Source organism: Saimiri boliviensis, chromosome 5 (genome assembly GCF_048565385.1).
Source record: "Saimiri boliviensis isolate mSaiBol1 chromosome 5, mSaiBol1.pri, whole genome shotgun sequence".
NCBI lineage: Eukaryota > Metazoa > Chordata > Mammalia > Primates > Cebidae > Saimiri > Saimiri boliviensis.
The window spans coordinates 38,902,680-38,919,262 of NC_133453.1; the positions used below are offsets into that span (position 1 = coordinate 38,902,680).

The 16,583-nt window shown below is 46.4% G+C and overlaps 1 long non-coding RNA gene across 1 annotated transcript in view; it reads left to right on the forward strand.

The window, feature by feature from the left end:
* LOC141584557 (uncharacterized) overlaps window positions 1–16,583 on the forward strand; it is a 68,258-nt gene that overhangs the window by 46,494 nt on the left and 5,181 nt on the right. Inside the window, exon 4 of the long non-coding RNA XR_012517651.1 lies at window positions 15,456–15,553. This is a non-coding gene — a long non-coding RNA (uncharacterized LOC141584557). The remainder of the gene's footprint in view (window positions 1–15,455; window positions 15,554–16,583) is intronic.

Here is a 16,583-nt window from a genome sequence, read left to right on the forward strand (position 1 = left end):
TGCTCTATTGCCCAGATTGGAGTGCACTGGTATGATCTCAGATCACTGCAACCTCTGCCTCAAGTGAGCCTCCTGCCTCAGCCTCCCAGGTAGCTGGGACTACAGGTATGTGCCACTGCACCTGGCTAATTTTAAACTTTTTTTTGGTAGAAATGAGGTCTTGCTATTTTGTCCAGGCCAGTATTTTTAAATAAATATTTTAAACCTATGAATGTGCTGGGTATTGGCATTCAGCTAATAACGTATATAAGAAAATAATTTTGGGTTGTAAAAGAAAAAACTCTTCGCAAACACATTTATAAAGAAAGATGTGGCTAGGCATGGAGGTTCATGCCTGTAATCCCAGCACTTTGGGAGGCTGAGGTGGGTGGATCACCTGAGGTCAGGAGTTGGAGACCATCCTAGCCAACATGGTGAAACCCCGTCTCTTCTAAAAATACAAAACTTAGCTGGGCATGGTGGCGCGTGCCTGTAATCCCAGCTACTTGGGAGGCTGAGGCAGGAGAATTGCCTGAGCCCAGGAGGCGGAGGTTGTAGTGAGCTGAGATAGCACCATTGCAGACCAGCCTGGGCGACAGAGCAAGACTCAGTCTATTGTGAGATTAAATTAAATGAAATTAAATTAATAAAGAGAGATGTTAAATCTGTAAACAAAACAGAAACACAGGGGGTATAGCTCAGTGGTAGAGCATTTGACCACAAAACAGAAACATGAAAACACTGAAAAGAGCTGTAGTGTTAGGTCCCAGTGGACTCGTGGCATTATCAAATAGCCTAAGCTGTGGTTAAGTATGTCTTAGGACCTATTAGTCCTAACCCTGGGGAAAGGCTGCTGAGCCCTGTTGATCATAGCGCAGCTGTGCCTGAAGTCACAGGTTCCTGCCCCATGTGAGCCTGTCAGCTTTGTTTTTACCGCAACCCCAGATCTGTGGCTTTTACGCCAGCCAGCCTCCCCTGACCAAACATGACTGTGGCCTCCAAGGAGACCACTTAAGGAGAGAGGAATTAATTTTCACAGAACCGTCACTGATCTGGAAAACCACTCAAAGCCAGCTGCTACGTCTGAAGACCACACAGTCACGGTGAAGGGGTAGTGTGATTGCATGGAGAGGGAGTGGGGATGGAGGGTCTCATGGCAGGAGAGTTTCGTCTGTGAAGCATTCTGGGCCTCAGAGATGGCATCTGGTACAGGAAAATTACCTGACTTTTACCAAATCCATTTATTTTTATTTCATTATTATTGTTTGAGACGGGGTCTCACTGTGTCACCCAGGCTGGAGTGCAGTGGTGCAATCTTGGCTCACTGCAACCTCTGGCCTCAAAGCAATCTCCCACCTTAGCCTCCTGAGTAGCTGGGATTACAAGCGTGTACCAACACACTCGGCTAATTTTGTTTTTTTTTGAAACAGAGTCTTGCTCTGTTGCCCAGGCTAGAGTGCAGTGGCATAGTCTCAGCTCACTGCAACCTCTGTGTCCCAGGTTCAAGCAGTTCTCCTGCCTCAGCCTCCTGAGTAGCTGGTACTACAGGCATGTGCCACCACGCCTGGCTAATTTTTGTATTTTTAGTAGAAACAGGGTTTCACCATGTTAGCCAGGCTGGTCTTGAATTCCTGACCTCAGGTGATCCGCCTGCCTTCGTCTCCCAAAGTGCTGGGATTAGAGGTGTGAGCCTTTGCACCAGGCCTAATTGTTGTATTTTTAGTAGAGATGGGGTTTTGTCCTATTGCCCAGGCTGGTTCAAACTCCCGTACTAAAGGGATTCATCTGCTTTGGCCTCCCAAAGTGCTGGGATTACAGGCGTGAGCCACTGTGCCTGGCTACCAAATCCATTTAAAGTGGGCACAGACCATAATATCCTCATTCTCAGTTTTCAAATGAAAACAGCTTTAAAAAATCCCTGAAACCCCCCTATTGGGTTTTCTTTTTATTGCCCACATGTGTGTGTTGGTATTTCACATGCTTCTCTATCACTGGGAAGAGCTGAGGTGGTGCAACTCCTTTTAAAGTTGGAGAAAATGAAGCAGAGACGCTTATATGACTCACTTAAGGTCATCTATGTTAATGCCACTTCTCAGACCCCAGCTGTCCTCATATCCCCAAAAATGCTTTTTCAGGTCAACAGTGCCTTTAAGTCTTTGGATTCCAGCTGGTAAAAGATTTTTCCTGCCATTAGTTAATAAAGGAAATACGGGTTACCTAGAAGCAAGCAGATGTGATTGGGAGGAAGCTGAGGAAGGATTCTGGCACCCCTGTTTTATTCTTTGTTTTCAGAGGAGATTCTATATCAATACAAGGAAGCAGGGGATTCAGTGACAAGCCCTGACTCTGCTGTGGCTGAGTAACCAACCAATCACTCGGGTTGTCAGTGAAGACTCAGCGTTGCCCTGGTACTTTAATCACTGGGGTCCCAGGAGACCCACAGGGCTCAATATCTTACATGTGCAGTTCATATACCAGCTGTTGCAGGAAACAGGTTGTTCTCTGGAGGTTAAAAATAAAGGCAATTTCTCTAATTTGGATCAGGCCAAGTAAAATGGTGGCTGAGGCTGTCCCTGTTCCAAGTCTGGGGAACTCAGATCAAGCACTCATAGATCACGAGATCAGCATCCGACAAGAGTAGATAAATAGAAAAACTGTTTTCCTGCCAGGTGTGGTGGCTCACTCCCATAATCCCAGCACTTTCGGAGGCTGAGGTGGGCAGATCATGAGGTCAGGAGTTCAAGACCAGCCTGACCAATATGGTGAAACCCTGTCTCTACTAAAAATACAAAAATGAGCTGGGTGTGGTGGCACACACCTGTAGTCCCAGCTACTTGGGAGGCTGAGGCAGAAGGATCGCTTGAACCTGGGAGGCGGAGGTTGCAGTGAGCTGAGATTGTGCCATTGCACTCTAGCCTGGGCGACAGAGTGAGACTCAGCCTCAAAAAAAAAAGAAAAAAAAAAAAAAAAGAAAAAAAAAAAGAAAAATTTTTTCCTGTGCAAAGCCAGATCTGTGCAGCCCCATGTCATGTTGTACCTGGTTATATGTGTTGAAGTCTCTGAGCTACTCCCACAGTCAAGCTGATCACAAATCAGATTGGGCTCATTTTCACCCTGGGGGAAACTGAGGCTAAGAGTTGCTGAGGACTGCCCCAAAAGTTGTGCTGAGAGAGTCAGCTGGAGGCCGTGTTCCCTTCCTCTAACCGCAGCAGAACTCTCCCCCGGTGAGCTCCAACAGCTCGAAGGCAATTCCGCTTGTCAGCATGGGCTTTCCAGAATATGTGCAGCTCAGATTCCGGGAAGGGCAGGCAGTGGGGGTGAAGGTGAGACAGGAAATCTTTCCGGAGGCTCTGAAGCCATTCCGGTTTTGGAGCATCCCCAGCAACTCCCACAGAGTCAAGCCTTTTAAACTGTCCTTGGACTGAGAGCAAGGCTGCCTCAATCTGCTCCTGCCCAACTTCCTTTCTGTGAGGTCCCGTGAGAGGACCAGAGCAGCGCCCCAGGGAGGATGTGAGGAGAATGGGCTGATTGAGTGATGTGGGCACAGGGCTGGCGGGCTGCCACCGCGCTGTCTGTCAGCAGGCTACAGGGTGGCTTTTCTTCTCGGTTTGCGAGAAGAGCCAGGGAGGCTGGGTGCCAGGGAGAGTATTTCCTTTGTTTGGGAAAAGCTGTGTCTGTCTGGCTTGCTCTGTAGTCTGTAGCTTCTTGCCTGAGGAGCTTTCCTGCCACTGGACATGGATCCCACTGACAGGGTCTCTCTGTGACTGACAGGAGATGCTGGCCCTGGGAGAGGCAGCCAGTGAGGGCCCTACACAGAGCGTGCCTGCGCCTGGACTGACCCAGCCATCAGTTCATCCACCCCATAGACATTGGCTCAGGGTCTCCCTGGTGGAATGTGGACCATGGCGTGTTGTTCCAGGCTCAGGTAGAACTGTCAGGAATGGTGCTCCAGTATTCTCAGGCCTAAGGGATCTTGCATTTTCCATAGCCCCTTTATTTTTTGCAGATGAGGAAACTGAAACTTAGAGATCTGAAATAGCTTGTCCAAGTTTGCACAAGAAAGCCAGGTTCAGGCCGGGCAAGGTGGCTCAGCCTGTAATCCCAGCACTTTGGGAGGCTGAGGTGTGCGGATCACGAGGTCAAGAGGTCAAGACCATCCTGGCCAACATGGTGAAACCCCATCTCTACTAAAAATACAAAAATTATCTGGGCATGGTGGTGCACGCCTGTAGTCCCAGCTACTCGGGAGGCTGAGGCAGGAGAATCTCTTGAACCTGGGAGGTGGAGGTTGCGGTGAGTGAGAGCATGCCATTGCACTCCAACCTGTCGACAGAGTGAGACTCCGTCTCAAAAAAAAAAAAAAAAAAAAAAAAAAGCAAGCCAGTTTCAAGGCCTGGCTCCACCACTGCCTTATCATGTGGCCTTGAGCTACTTCCTTGGCCTTGCTGAGCCTGCCTCCTCATCTCTGAAGAGGGATAAGAAAAGTACCTACTCCACAAGACTAATGTGGGCGCTAAATGATCCAGGTGGGGCCTCATCACAGGCCCTCTGCTCATGGGAAGAGGTCAGGACAGTCCATTTCCATCTCGGAATGTGAATTACCCTTGTTTTGTTATTGTCTGCGGTTGGTAACAACCACTACAATCAAATGAAGACTTTGGAAACCAAGGCTGTGCAGCTCTTGCACGAAGTTCCTTGAAAGTCCCTCTCGCCTTCCATCCTCCCGATGTTCACACGTGGTAGAGATGGCAAATCTTTCTTTCATTTTACTGATGAGATAAAACGTAGTCAAACACGTGCCCTAAACCTGTGCTCTCCATTTCCTAGTCTACCTGCTCTTTCTGTCTCTACCTGCTGCCAATTAGAATATTCCTGCTGGTGGGATATTCCGGCCATGTGGGGGCTGAGTATGGAAAGAGGAAATACCCCCTCCTGCCCCAAATCAATGGAAATCACTGCAGCATTTTTACTGTTTTCTATTTGTTCTTGAGTTTATTTCCAGGGGCTGGGGCTTGGTGGCTGGGGACTGGGGATCCTTGACTGACTACACAGAGCTGGTTCTGAAGGAGCCAATAGAATGCGTTTCCCAGCTCCAGGGCTGTGGCCAGTGACGACTTTAACGGCAAAGAATTACCATCAATTGTGTTCTAGTGGCTGAAGGGATTTATGGACATTTTCTGTGACTGTGGACACAGGCCCAAGGTTCCAACTGAACAGAGCCGGGAGGAGACACAGCGGCCGTTGTTAAACAGAAAGAATGAGCCTAATGTATACAGGGAGAGGATAAGGAGTGGCAGCGGGGAGACAGAAGGAAAGGTTCATCCTGTTAAATATTTACAGTTTGGGCCTTGGGTCCTGTATTTCCAAAGGCGGTATCAGGAAGATAATTTCTGTAATATATTCCTCCCTCAAAACCCACCTTGCATGAGAAACTACAGCAGGCACACAACATTGCTCATGAATATTAATCAGTAAACTTTCCCTGCCATTTGGGAATGGGGGTTGATACTAAAACACTCACTCCCCAACCCCCAAAGGCAAACAGCCCCCAAGGAAAACCCTGAAGCCAGCTCCCGAGGCTGAGAGGGCAGAAGTCTTCCTGGCGGTGAGGTCAGAGGGCATGGCCAGGGGAGGGGTCAGCTTTGTTTCCACTGTGTGTTGGTGAATGCCAAACCTTTATGGAACGTTGCTAGCTGCGTTTTAGACTATTTAGCTGCAAAACCAAAAGATTTAATTTTTCCCCTCTCTCCTTTTGGGTTTTGTCTTCCACTGACAGCAGTAACAGATGCAGGTCTGGAGGCTGTTAGGGCAGGCCAGGCTCTCTCCCAACCGAAGAAAAGACAGGTCTTAACTAAAAGAGAACCCAACATCTATAAAGCCAGCACAAACATTCCCGACGCCCTTCACCATTGCTTCTGTGATCTTTTCAATAGAGAAAGGAAAAATGAGTGGCTCGGGAGGTGTCTTTCATAATACAGGTTGTATCTTTCATAACAGGTTGTATCTATACAACCTGTTACATTTTATAAAGCATTTTTTCACATGCTCCAGTATCCACTGCCAATCCTTGCATCAGTTCTGAGTTGGGGCTTATGGTCCCCTTTTACAGGTGAGAAAACTGAGGCTTATGACTAACTTCATCAAGGTGACAGGGAATTGGAAGAGGCAGAACTAGCACTCCAGCCCAAATTTCTGTCTCCAATGACAGGTATTTTCTCAATAGATCAACTAAGTGATGTGATTAACTTCTCTGGATCTCATTTTTCCAAATCTGTAAAAGAAAGCTGTTTTCTAAGTTCCATTCAAATCTTCCAAAGTATTCTTCCTGATCCCTTATAAGAAACAGTACATCAAATGGGTATCGAAGCCTGATAATACTATGAGAAGGAGTCAAATTGTGTATCTCAGTAGCATTTAGGGTTTCACATTAAGTCCCCAGCATGTGACAAAGATGGGATTTGTTTCCACGCCGCTCTCCAACACCAGTCAGGATGGTTATGAAATCAGTCTGGAATATCTCCATAGGGGCCCTCTGGCATTTGGATGTGGAAGCTGCTTCTATTGTCAAGTGTCTAAAAGTACGTGACTTTAGTCAAGAATACCACCCTGTTTTCAACACCATGATGCTGTTAGTGAAAATGTGACTATGAAGTATACTATTAGGTATCTGTACATAGATTGTACTTTAGGGAGTGTATTCCTGGCAGGGATTTGGGGCGGGAATTTGTAATTAGGTTCTTTGTGAGGGACAGGTGACTTAGGACATAGCAATGCTTAGGCTCAAATCATCTTATTTTTTATTCTTGGGTAGGAAGCTATATCCCAATTTATACAACCCAGATGAAAGTGTTCTGATTGCTTTTTGGAGGCCACTAGGATTTGTGTTTAGAGCCTTGATCTAGTTACTGTCGTTCTAGCTAGCGCGGATATAGCAGTCTTTAGCCTGCAGCTGTGACAACTTATACTCCTTAGGAGCTGATCTGCGTGGAGAAACCCAGCGATGAGGTCCCCTCGCCCAAGTCCGAAAAGCTGGATGTCCTGGTTTGGTAGAGAAGCGAGCCCTTTGGTCCTGAGCTCACCACCTGTCCCTCTCTGGTGCCTTTTGCTTCTGGGCAGAAGAGACCAGAGGGCATCAGGGAACCTATCCGGCCTGGCAGTTACTTCGCTTCTCTGGATTCAAGCCTGTTAGGAGTGTGACATCACTGGCGAGGATGCCAGAGGTGAACACTGTGGGAACGTTTCTGTTTTCTCCTGCCCTCCACTCCTGTAATAACAAAGATGAGGCAAACAATAACGGAGGTAGCGGAGGAGAGGTCAGCCGTTTGACTCTGGAGTTAGACTCCCTGGGTTCAAGCCCTAGCTCTTCTATACTGGGATCCTGGCAAATTTGTTGACCTCAATGTGCCTGTTTCTTCGTCTATGAAATGGGGGTAATGTTCTCACCACACAAGGTTGCTGAGCAGATCAAGTTAGACAGTTACCAGAGTACACAGCACAGCACAAATGCCCAGCTCATGCTAGCTCTTGCCACCAAGCTTCTGGTTTGGCTGTGGCATGGGTTGAGAGCATCCCATCTCCCTGATCCCTGGGTCAGGGCCATCTAGCCGCCTCTGGTTGTAGAATACTGGGGAATTGCCCATGCTTTGTCTTTTCACTTTTCTTCGGAAATGTGGGGCAGTTCAGTCTCTTTGGGTTCTTTGCCAGAACATGAAACTCTAAGCAAAGCTGTGTGGCGCATATGGGGCCGCTTTTTAACAAGCTGGCTTCATGCAGGCGGCCAGGTGGAAGAACTCTCTGATCCTCAGGGAAGCCAAATTCCAATAGACTCTGTGGGGGTACAGCCAAGACAGGAAGCAGGCTCTAGTGTCCCCACAAATTCTGGAACAGTGGTCTTAAGGAGATCTAGAAGCTAGCCAGAATCTATGCATATTACAAGGAAGCATTTGTCCTTTTCCCTGGATTCTCAAAGGAGTCTGGGACCCCAAAATGGGAACAAGTCATGTCAGAGAGGAAGATGACCTCAGACAGACGGGAGGGGGAAGCTGGACAAATGGCCCAACGTGGGATGGTCCTCAGTGGGTGGATCAGGCTCCTGCCCGGGGCTCCGCTGGGAAAAGGCAGGACGTGGGGCTGGCACTGTCAGAACATAGTCACACTGTCTCCTCCTGACTGGCAGTGGGGACAAGAAACCAAGAATTCTGCTGTTCGAATAAATAAGTGATCTGGGTTGATAATATGACTCTGATATGAATGCACTTGCTAATGGTTCCTCCCTTTTTAAGGGCCCAAATTACAGAACATGACAGATGCAAGTTTCTGGTGGTGTGTGGATGCTCCGAAACTTGCCAAGGGGACGAAGGGTACTGGTTTCTTTCTGGGGTGGAGATTTCCGTCATGCAGTAGTTTACCTTGTGTCTCTTCATTTCTCTTTCTTTCTTTTTGCCTGCCCTATTCTAGGCAACAGGAAGAACCATGAACAATGACAACCACAATTGCTACCATTTATGGGACAGTAGCTGTACACCAGGCACTTGTGTTTGATGTTTTCTAGTTATTAGCTAGGTTAATCCCAATACTATTCCTTGAATATAGGCATTATTATTATTTTACAGATGAGGAAACTGAAGCTCAGAGAGAACTGTCCTGCTAGGGTCCACGGCTAGTAGCTAGAGGAGCGCAGATGCACGCAGTCCCTCCGACTCGGATGTCTGCGTGCTGTCCTGCCACCTCCCACTGCAGCCCTGCGTCACAGACTGGAGTTAAGAGTGCTACCCTATTAGGTCTGTCCCAGAGAGAAAGGCCAAGGGGGAGGGTGTAGAGAACAGGACAGCTTTGCTGGTGTCTATGTGGGTTGCAGTGATGTGTAGTGTGGGGGGTGTTGTGAGGGATATTGGAGGTTGTGTATGATGGAAGGACAGCAAGACACTGTCTCATGCTGTGTCACTCCTTGGCTGGGAACTTTACTTCTCCCACCAAAGTCCCAACCCTTGCCTGCCCCGACTGAAGGAGTTGGAGCAGCTGGCCCTCTGTCTCTGTCCTCTCTGACTTTAACGTGGGGCTGGGACAGGCTGCTAGGCTCGGTGCTAGGAAGCAAGACAAGGGGCTTGCAGCAAGGGCTTAGGTATGAGCATGTCGGCATCGGCTGATGAATTTATAAGGGCTCTGCAATTAGGGCAACTCCTAATTCCAAGAAATGCAGGATCTGCTCAAACCTTCCTTTGTATAGCCTGTTGGAGAGACATGTGCTGTGTGTGTGTATGTGTATATAGATATATATCAGATATTACATGACTACAATGATAATATGAGGTAGCTAATGCTTACATAATGCTTCCTATGTATCAGACACTATTTGAATTTCTCTGTGTATTATACAATTTAATCCTCCTAGCGACCCTACAGTATCTCCTTTTGTTATCCCCATTTTGTAGAAGACGGGCCTGAGGGACAGAGATGTTAAGTAATCTATTCTAGTTAGCTTGGGTAGTAAGAGACAGGCTTCATAAATGCAGCCATGTGCTTTGTCAACCTTGTACCCATGCCCTTAACCATGCCATCGCATGACCCTATCATCCCAGGCACGGTGACAGGCATCTCTGACTCCCGTCCCCAGTGGCACTGATACTTCTTTCAGGTTCTGAGATTGTTGAGGCTGGTGAGGCTTCTCAGTTAAAGTAAAAAAGGTTTCGGCTGGGTTTTATTTAGACCAGAGTTTCCATGGCTGTTTTGAACAATCCAGTACTCAGCCTGCTGGCTCTCTGGTGTTTGCAACAAGAGCCATTTCTATTGAAAGACTAAGGAGAGATGGTCCAGGTGAGCCCTGGACAGAAGACAAAGGAGGTTAAAGGCAATGTCTTCCCCCTGCTGGCTTGAAAATCGTCATCTTTCTCCCCAGGAATCAATTTCTTTGCATCCTGAATGTTTAAAAAAAAAAAGACTTGTGTCATTAAAAATAAAGTTTTTTTTTTTTTTTAAAGGAAAAAAGCTATCTTTGACTCTTTGTGCATCTCCACATCCCCTTAGATGTGTTTTCAGAAAACCTCAGCTAAATGAGCACATTTCGAGAGTGTTAAGAGAGAAATGGAACAGTAAGTGGACTGACTACGTGGTTATTTGACAATTCTCTGTGGGAGAATGACTTAAAACAATGCCCTGTGAAGATCTCAGAGATGCAAAAAAGGAGAATGTCAAAAAGGTAAAGGAATTCTTAGCCAGGGGTAACAAAGAGGGAAGGAAGGAAATGTATCTAATGGAATTGTACCAGCCCGTAAGGAGCAGGAGAAAACAACCAACATTCTTTCATTTATTTATTTATTTAAGTACTATGAGGTCTTCTATTTATAAAAAATCAAACAAAAAATAAGTGGCTAAATTATAATACCTGGGGCCAGCAAAGGTGCAGTGAAATGGGCATTTTCTTATACTATTAGTGGCGTTTGTTTAAATTGTATATAAGCCTTCCAGGGTCAAGCCTGACTTTTTTTTTTTTTTAAATTATACTTTAAGTTCTGTAGTACATGCGCAGATCTTGTAGAATTGCTGCTTAGGTACACACATGCCATGGTGGTTTGCTGCCTCCATCCCTCCATCACCTACATCAGGCATTTCTTCCAATGTTATCCCTCCCCAATCTCCCCACGCCCTGATTTCCCTCCCTTGGCCCCCCACCCCCCAACACACCTCAGTGTGTGATGTTCCCTTCCCTGTGTCCGTGTGTTTTCATTGTTCAACACCCACCTATGAGTGAGAACATGCGACATTTGGTTTTCTGTTCTTGTGTCAGTTTGCTAAGAATGATGGTTTCTAGATTCATCCATGTCCCTGCAAAGGACATGAACTCATCCTTTTTTATGGCCACATAGTATTCCATGGTGTATATGTGCCACATTTTCTATCGTTGATGGGCCTTTGGGTTGGTTCCAAGTCTTTGCTATTGTAAACAGTGCTGCAATAAACATATATGTGCCTATGTCTTTATAATAGAATGATTTATAATTTTTTGGGTATATACCCAGTAATGGGATTGCTGGGTCAAATGGTACTTCTATTTCTAGATCCTTGAGGAATCGCCACACTGTCTTCCACAATGGTTGAACTAATTTACACTCCCACCAACAGTGTAAAAGTGTTCCTATTTCTCCACATCCTCTCCAGCATCTGTTGTCTCCAGATTTTTTAACGATTGCCATTCTAACTGGCATGACATGGTATCTCAATGTGGTTTTGATTTGAATTTCTCCAATGACTAGGGATGATGAGCATTTTTTCGTATGTTTGTTGGCTGCATAAATGTCTTCTTTTGAAAAGTGTCTGTTCATATTCTTTGCCCACTTTTGGATGGGGTTGTTTGCTTTTTTTTTCTTGTAAGTCTGCTTTAGTTCTTTGTAAATTCTGGATATTAGCCCGTTGTCAGACAGGTAGCTTGCAAAAATTTTCCCCATTCTGTTGGTTGCTGGTTCATTCTGTTTCTTTTGCTGTGCAGAAGCTCTTAAGTTTAATTAGATCCCATTTGTCTATTTTGGCTTTTGTTGCCATTGCTTTTGGTGTTTTAGTCATGAATCCTTGCCTATGCCTATGTCTTGAATGGTATTGCCTAGGTTTTCTTCTAGCATTTTTATGATATTAGGTCATATGTTTAAATCTTTAATCCATCTGAAGTTAATTTTTGTCTAAGGTATAAGGAAGGGGTCCAGTTTCAGCTTTCTGCACGTGGCTAGCCAGTTTTCCCAACACCATTTATTAAACAAGGAATCCTTTTCCTATTGCTTGTTTTTGTCAGGTTTGTCAAAGATCAGATGGTTGTAGATATATGGCGTTACTTCTGAGGCCTCTATTCTGTTCCATTGTTCTATATCTCTGTTTTGGTACCAGTACCATGCTGTTTTGATTACTGTAGCCTTGTAGTATCATTTGAAGTTAGGTAGCTTGATGCCTCCAGCTTTGTTCTTTTTGCTTAGGATTGTCTTGGCTATGTGGGCTCTTTATGGTTCCATATGAAATTTAAGGTGGTTTTTTCCAGTTCTGTGAAGGTCAATGGTAGCTTGATGGGGATAGCATTGAATCTCAGGTGAGGAATTCACACCAAGCTCAGACAAGACAACAGATTTATGTACAGGTGCCCTGTTGTGTATGTGTTGGGAGGCACAGGGGAGCACTTGGCTCCAAGAATATTCCTTGACTAGAAAGTGGATTTCTAGGCAGAACCAGAACCTGCCTAGTTTCAGATTCCCTAAAGACAAAGGAAACTCCCTCAAGCTCTTATAAAAAGTCTGTTTCTGTTGGATATTCACATGGAGCTGTCACTATATTTGTCCCGAGTTTAGGTCCATGAGAGGACACCTCACCTTTATGTTGGCCTGTGCTCTTAGAACTTCTGTTACTTCCTCAGGGAGACAGGAGGAGCCCTAGGGAGGCTATTAAGAATCCCAGTAGCCTAAGTCACAGCCGCATACACAGTTTGAGGCCATTACTGATCTATTTAGAGCAAAAGAACTAAACAGGAGGGACTTGGAAACAGATGTAGAAGAAAACAAAACCAAACAGATCCTCAAACAAAAACGTCAGAAGGCCCAGAGGCAGAATAAACTGGATTCATAATAGGGTGGGGGATGAGTGTCAAGTCTGTCCCAGGTGGTTTGGAAGTTTCCTTTCCTGCCATCTCCTCTAACTCCCACCCCAACCCTCTCCAGCCAAGATCTGGAAAGGGTACTCTTAGGGTTTTTCCAGAGCAGTCTGGCCCCTAGTCTGCTTCTCAGCATATTCTTATCACCCTAGGGTAGGCTAGAGTCAGGTGAGTCTTGTAAAATATACCAGGATTTTGTTTTTGTTTTTGTTTGTTTGTTTTTTTGAGACGAAGTTTTGCTCTTGTTGCCCAGGCTGGGAGTACAATGGCATGATCTCTGTTCACTGCAACCTCTGTCTCCTGGGTTCAAGTGATTTTCCTGCCTCAGCCTCCCAAGTAGCTGGGATTACAGGCATGCACCACCATGCTGGTCTCAAACTCCCAGCCTCAGGTGATCTGTCTACCTTGGGCTCCCAAAGTACTGGGATTACAGGCGTGAGCCACTGTGTCCGGCCTATACCAGGATTTTGGAAAAAACTTTTGATACTTTCCTGTATGACTCCTGAACCCAACATGTGCCTAGTAAGGCAACTCACAAGAGTTAGGGAGTTTTCAGAGTTAGGAAGCTACATGTAACCCAGGCCCCTGTGCTGCAGAGAATGTCTGATTAACTAATGTTCTCTAGTCTGAGATCTTTGAATGGTGTCTCCCAGTCTCTTCCAGTCCCAGTCTCTCTTCTTGGGTGACTACTTAGTCCTGAGGTAAACCTGGTGTCAACCTGTGGTAGGTGCAGTCACAGAACCATAGAATCCTAGAGCTCTGAGGGACCCTAGACACAGAATCTAGTGGCTCGAGCTTTGGGATAGTGACTCTCAGAGGAAAACGAAAGTCTGCAGTGTGCTACAAAGTCCTGCATGAGCTTTCTTGACTCCTTCCCTGCCATAGCCACATCACCTCTCAGACCCCACCACCTACTGCTCTCCACATCCCTCATTCTACTCCAGCCACACTGACTTAGCTGGGCCTTGAACACAGAACACACCAGGCATGCAGCCAGACTCAGGGCCTTTGTACTTGCTCATCCCTTTGCCTGGAACTCATTTCCAAAACATCTGTACAGCTAACTCCCTCATTTCCTTTGAGTCTGTTCAAATGTCACATCTGCAATAAGGTTTAACTTGACTACCCCATCTAATATTCCAACCCTCCCTCCTCATCCTCTGTGTGTGTAGGAATCTTTGTTTTGTTCACTGACTCAAGCACTATCTAGTTCACTGTCCCAGGTACCTAGAACAGTCCTAGCACATGGTAGGTCCTCGATACATATTTCTTTAATGCACAAACATCACTAGATCTGCTTCTTGATGGAGAAAAGAGGAACTCATGATTAGGGTGCAGAGACTCTGAGGTGAGGTCACTAGCCAAGGTTACTTAGCTAATAAATGCCAGGGGCAGGGTTTGAACCCAGAGCAGTTGAAACACTCTCTGCCATTTATTAGCTCTGTGACCTTAGGCAACCTTACTGAGACTCCGTTTCCTCCCTTGTAAAATGAGGATCAGTTCATCACTCCTCACAGGTAATTGTAAGAATTAAAGGCTATGTCACTCCACAAACCCTGTCTTATAATTTAGGTCTCAGCTCAAATGCCACCTCCTCAGAAAACCTTTCCTGGCTACCCAATGTAAAGTGTCCCCCCAGGGAGTGCCAGGCATTCAGTAGGCACTTGATAAATATTTCACAAGTGACCCCTACTGAAAACCCATCCCTGACCCATAGGGTAAAGTCCAAATTCCTTTCCAGAGCTTCCAGGATTCTATCTAGGCTCACCTCCTGCCGCAATCCCTCCAGACCATCCCTCAGCCTGCAAACCCTGATTCCCAGCCCCCACTTTCATACCAGCACCCCACCTCTAGATCAGGGATCAGCAAACTACTGCTTGTGGGTCAAATCCGGCTCAAGAGCTAAGAATGAGTTTTACATTTTTAAATGGTAGCCCTCCCCCCAAAAAAATCCAAAGAAGATTTATTTTGTGACACCTGAGCATGATATAAATTCAAATTTCAGTGTCCATAAATGAAGTTCTGTTGGAACACAGCCGTGCTCATCTGGTTACATGGTGCCTGTGGCAGCTTTTGTGCTACAAAGGCAGAATTGAGTAGTTACCACCACAGAGACCATAAAGATACAAAGCCCCAGTGAAATCTTTGCTATCTGGAACTGCAGGAACTTTCCAGAAAACATTTGCTGACCCCTGATCTAGATATTTCCTACTCACCCTTGGAACCTAAGGTCTTTATTGGTATGTCAAGTTGAAGGTAGGGATCCCTCTCAGATGTGCCCCCAATTTTTTGCGTATGTACCCCTCTGTCTGCCTCAGGGCAGGAGAGTTTCCTCTGGTTATTTGCTGAACCTCCATTGTCTGCTCGTGTCTGGAACTATCTGTCGCATGAGTGAATGACATTTACGTCTCCTCCCGCCTAGTTGAAGAGATAAGGATGTTCCAGTGTGTAGTCCAGAGAAAAGGCAGCCACAAGCAAGGAGGCGTGGAAGAGGCCTAGAGTTCTTCGGGAAAGCCTGTGGAAAGCCAGTGCCACCTCTGCCACCAGCCACAGCCACCCTGGGACCTTCCCAGGATCCAGGATATGGAGCCTTAAGGGACACTTGCTCCCGTGCGCCCACAGAGGTCCCGATGCCAGGAATGTGGGCACCGCCTCCTCTGGGTGGAGTTGGGAGCTGCAGGGACCTTTGGGAATTGGGGACATGAAGAGTCTACATGGATGAGGGCTCAGAGTTGGGAACAAACAAGGTGAAAAAAAAATGTCTCCCTAAGGGATAGCAGTTGAAACTAATGGTATTTGGAGATTTGGGCAGTAGTTGGCATTTATTCGTATTTCTTAATTACTTTATACTCAGGCATAAAGCAACATCCCTGGGGAGGCAGCTGTTCATGTCACTGTCCCAGTCTTACTCACAAGGCATTCCACCAGGACATTACCTCCAAAACAACCCAGGTAAGATTCTCTCTTACTCTCCTGTTTTCTGCAGGAAACAATTATGATTGTTTTGATAAAATCAGCTGGGTCATTTAACGTCACTCCGAGAAGCCTCCTGAGAAGTTCCTCATTTGCCAAATGAAGCCCTAGCTACAACTAGGACTCTCAGGGCTGTGCAGGGAGGGGCCTTGTCATTACCCCAAATTCAAAGGCAGCCAATGAATGATAGCCAGCATGATAAACTTTTCTTTATCAAACTTTGCCCCTGACAACTCTAGATTGACTCAATTCAAACCAACTGAGACTTCTTCTTCTTCTTTTTTAAACAAAACAATTATTTTAATTCGCCAAAAATATGCAAGAATTGTGCAGAAGGTGTGCGTCTGTGCCTGGGCTGGTGTGAGTGACAGTGCGATGGTCTGACAGCCACAACCTCGCCATGCCACAAATCATTCTGTGGTCCAAATAACACCTTTTTTGAAGAAGGAGTTTAGAGGCAACAGTTCTGCAAGGTAGCAGAATATTCCCAGAAACCCATCAGGAAGACGGTGTTTGCTGTAAATAAGTTTCCGGCTCACCCCTGGCCTGGCTGCCCTGAGATCTTGGTCATCACTTTTTAGACTCCCCAGAGGCTCTAGGAAGGTTGTAGTATCTGACCTCCAGGCAGTGGTGTGCTGGTAAATGTTTAACCCCTGGCTGGGAGGGGACAGAGCCGATTTGCAGCTTTGGCCATTACCATGGTGTTAATACTCCCAGATTGGTAGCTGATTTCAAGCTACCAGTGTGACATCAACCATCTCACAAAATTTCCTGAAACGGAACACTCCGCTTCAGTGAGCCACCTCTAGGGCTCTCTGTGTGGGAGTCAGGACTTGGGACTCCCAAAGCATGGGTGTGTCTAGGATCAGCACCCTAGCCTTCATTCCAAAGACCAGTTTCTTGTGGGCTGAAATTCCCGACACTGATTAGGCAGGCGTTGGCAGTCCCCAGCAGCCAGTTCCTTGATGGGTCTCCCAGGCCAGGCAGCCCCTGGAATTTGCAGAGGCCT